The sequence below is a fragment of the Glycine max genome, chromosome 15 (assembly GCF_000004515.6).
Source record: "Glycine max cultivar Williams 82 chromosome 15, Glycine_max_v4.0, whole genome shotgun sequence".
NCBI classification, from domain to species: Eukaryota; Viridiplantae; Streptophyta; class Magnoliopsida; order Fabales; family Fabaceae; genus Glycine; species Glycine max.
Genome location: NC_038251.2, coordinates 7,777,023 through 7,781,955, shown reverse-complemented (window position 1 = coordinate 7,781,955; position 4,933 = coordinate 7,777,023).

Below are 4,933 nucleotides of genomic sequence, written 5' to 3'. Positions count from 1 at the left end.
GTAGCTTGCATGTCTTTTTAAAAAAAAACTTATATTATATGACATCAACCAACATGACTAAGTAACACAAATAAACACGTTAATAGTGATCTTTTATCTACTTGACGTGGAAATTAGGGTATACTTCGATTTGCAAATGCAATTCTAAACATTCATGCATATGGTAAGGATTTTTATATTATCAATTAACTAGAAATAATCGTAAGTATATATTTTAAATGTCAATTATAAAAATTAATAACTATATTATGTATAATAGTATGTAATTGAATAATAAAATAAAAAGGCTTTTCATTATATGTTGTTATGGTGTATGTCACACATATTGTTTTGAGATAATTATCAAAGTTAACGTGTGATACACTGGGAAGACCAAAATCTAATCTAGGGGTGTATTGAATTAGATTTTTTTTTAAAAAAAATTAACATAAAAATGTTTTATGGATTTTAAAGATTGTATAGGAATATTATGATTTTTCATATTTTTTTATAAAAATTTTATGATGGTTTGAATTTTAATGAATTTATATCATAAAAATTTAAAATAATTTTATAGATTTATAAGATTTAAAAGAATTTTTTGAATTTTTTAAAAACATTCAAAATTACAAGAGTTAGTGAAAAAAATAATAAAATTTGATGAGGTTTGAATTAAAAAAAATAAAATCAGTATAATTTTTTAAATTTTTTAATAATTATATTGATTTTAGTTTTATATTCTTCTATACTAACATTTCTTGTAATAGCATATTCTCATTCACACTTTTAGATTTGAATAATAGATTTAAAATTTTACGTTAATTTTTTTATTCTTTTAATTACTACCATCATTTCATGATAAATCTAAAGATATGTTTAAATGGGATGAATTAATAAACATATGTTATAAGGGAGTAGTGATGGTAGAAAATTAGTAGAAAGGTTAATAAGTTATTTGGATGATAAAATTAAGGGTGATAATCACAAAAATAGTGTTAAACAGGTAATGAACATAGTTAATATAATAACAATGTAGTTAATTTTAGTACATAAGACAAACATTAATTTAATTTAAAAAATAAAGAGAAAAGTGCATAGTGAATGAGTATATTTGACATTTTTTTATTTCAAAAGAATTGAAAAAATATATATGACATACACATCTGGAAGAATATTCAAGAAAGAGGAGAATATATGTGATGAGAAAAAAAGAGTCATATAACCAACAAAAAAATAAAGAAAAAAGTCTAGTAAAATCTTAAGGATTTAAGTGAGATTGTTTGATAGATGTTTTATATTAAAAAGTTTGATAAAATCCATCGAAATCTTTAAAAAAAAAAAACCATCAAAATTTATATATTTTTTAATACAAAAGACTTTTTATAAGTTATAAAAAAAAAATCCTAATTCAATAGCACATGATTTTGCTATCCTCCTTAAAAAGTATTTAAAGTTTTAATTAAATACCATAAGACTCATTTATATTATTTAAAAATCCTAATTGAATATCATAACACTTTTTTTTATAAAAAAAAAATCTTTTTAAAATCCTTTGAAAGTCTATTCCAATACACCCCTAACTATAATAAAATTGTATATATTTAAGTATAGACAATTCAATGTGGTAGCCTTAAATAAGTAAAATAAATACTTGTCTTTTTTTTTTAGGAGATCACATATATCTTTTATAGATTTTTTTGTTCAAATAGAATATGACTATTATATTTACGTAAACTCGTGAGAGTTTCATAGACTCGACTTGTAAACTCGTAAAAATTTACTTCATATAAAAATAATAACAAAATATCTATAAATAATATATACCCATTAAACATTTCAACAGTATAATAAAAAAATAGTATATCATAAATTTCACAATACTTAAATAACTAATTCTAATAATGCATCACTACTAGATAATAACTTGTAGATGTTATAGTAATGATAAATTATTCCCATCGAGGATTTGATGTTATTAGAGAACAAGAGTTTGATGTTATTAAAGGTGAGAATTTTTGTATTTGAGAATAACACAATAAATGAAGGTATATTGAACACAAAATAGATAGAAAATAATCCAAAATGATTTATATTTTGATCTAATTTTTTTAACTTGCTGATTTGATAATAAACTCGAGAATATAACGAGTTTACTTAAAGTTTGTAAAGTTTACCAGAGTCTACTAAAAAAAGAATTTATTTAAGAATCAACTCACAAAGATAAGTGAATTGATAAACTCGTAAGAGTTAACAAATTAACTCAAGAGTTTGATAACCATGTTACAGAATGATCATTGAAAAATTTATATTACTTGCTATATATCGTGGTTATTTATTATATTAATATATAATAATTTTACATGGAATTCTTAATCTGTTCAATGTATTTATTTTACATGGGAGACTTTCCATCTGGTGTCCTATGTTAATCAAGGTAATTAGCTAGTGAAAGCCTAATAGTGTATTTAGACATTATATTCTGAACTATAGTACATATCAAATGAAAAACCACACGATTTTACCCATACTATAATTAGAAATTAATATGTGTGCATGTTGTATAATAAAGGGAAAATGATTTGGCACTTCACATGGCTTCGTTCATGCTCTTAATAATGAATGTTGTTGAATAATTCATTTTTATCTAGTTTTTAAAGAGCAACTCAACTTGGCTGTTCCCTTACCATCCATTTATTTTCTAACCTGCAATCATTCTCTAACCTATTTTATATTATTCATATAATATATTTTTATAATATTCTTTTATAACATTAATTTTTTCATCACATCTTTCATCTTATTATTTTATACTCCTGTCTCTTTTCTTTTAATCTCTCTTATAATTGTATAAACTTTTGAACATTTTTATTGTACAAAATATATAATATCTCAATCACAAAATAATAATCCATAAAATCAAAGCCAATCTTTATAAAAGATAAACAAAAGAAGATGGCCATGCAATACATTAAAAAGTAAGGGTTGAAATGGACATTTCACCTCTCTTCATGGGTGTCAGTGTTCGAATGAAGCAGGGGCAGTTTTGGTCAATCATTCCATTGCTTACTCAAACAGAAACACTTACCCACTTTAACCGGCTCTTGTCTCATTGGATTTTTTTATTTAAAAATTAATACCGTTCAATTGAAAATTCACTTTAAAAAACAAATGAGAAGTTATTTATTAATTACAAAAGTAATAGACAAAATTTAATAATATAATTGCATAAATTATTATGCATATTTAGTTACAATTTTCAGCATTAATTTTTTATCACAAAATTAGTATTCTTATCTTTCAACTTTATTTTTTATTCAATTTGATTCTATAACTTTTTATTTTATTTTTGTAATACATTTTTTTTATATTTTGATTTGGTCCATTTTATCCTTTGTTGTTTTTACTGCTATAAATTTTTGTCCATTATTATAGTTTTTAGAAACTTTAGTAGTTTTTTACTACTAAAATCAGTATATGACAAAAACGGAACAAATTGAAAAGCGTAAAGAGATAAAGGATCAATATCAAATCAAAGAAATTTTAAAAACTTAAAAAAAAGGTTAAAATTTTAACAAACCAACATCCCAGAGAATTCACAAGTTCGTATGTCATTTTTTAAACCACACTTTAATATTACTTTTTTTTATTCTTCATCACGAAAGTGAATTTAACAAATTAAGAGATTTTCAAGTGAAACCTTAATCAAAATTATCATAAAACTTTATAATGTGTATCACGCGTAACATCAAATAAATCTGATAATGTAAAACCATTAAAAAAAAATTTAAGAACCGTAATCAAACTAGACAGACTAGGTAGTGTTTGGTTTAAGAGGATAAAAAACAACTGAAAACACTTTCAGCGAAAAGAGATGAAAGTGGAGAATCAATGATGTTTGGTGGGTGTAAAAGGTACTTGAAATGTGTGAAAAAAAAGTGAGACTCATGTTATTTAACTTTTAAAGTCTCATTGTCTATGTCTGTATAGTGCCAAAATTTATCACTCCCCAAAACAAATTATAGTTATTTGTTTTCTGCTCTATCTGTTGCATCTTCTCTATTGTTAGCAACATAATTAATCATGTTTCTCGCATGGTCGATTGGGTGATTATTGATTTATAATTTATTTTCTGGTAACTGTACATAATGAATTATGTAATTTATATAATTGACTATACAATCATTAAATTTGTTTCGTCAAATATTTTTTTTTGTCACACCTTTAAATAAACATGCTTCCTTTATGGGTTAAAATAAATATTTGTTCAATCTCTATTTTTTTTTACTTTTTCCTTTTGTTATTTACCCTCACTTTCATCTTTCTTTGATGTATTTTCATTTCTCACACTTTCACTATTTAACATCGTTCTCTATCAAACACACCCTAATATAAACCTTAATTAATATGTTTTAAGTATGTTCAATGCCTTTGTGGAATGTGACGTGTGTAAGTTGTTGTTGTTTTTTTTTTTTGGCATAAAATGTTGTTGTTGTTGGGACTTCAAATTATTAGTTTAATAATTTGTTAACATGACACTAGATGATAATGTGATAGCTAACATATTATCTAACATATATGTGAATGTGATTTAATTGTATTTTTAATCCCTTACAATTATGATACCAAATAAATTAAAAATATGATTAATTTAGATTAATATACATGTCAAATAATACATTAACTATCATGTCATTAATATATTATTATCTTATGTCACATAAAAAAATTTGATTACATATTAAATGAAAGTGTAACAGAAGGATCAAATCATATAATTGTGATACTTAGATAACCTAATTCACAATTAAATCTTAAAAGACTAAATTCGCACAATTATAATGCATGATGTGTATGTGGCAAATGAAGGAAAGATGGTATATTTTTTTTGGGTGAGATGAATATCCTCGCAAGCAAAGGTCTTTATGCATGTATTATGATGGTTATTCATTTCAAA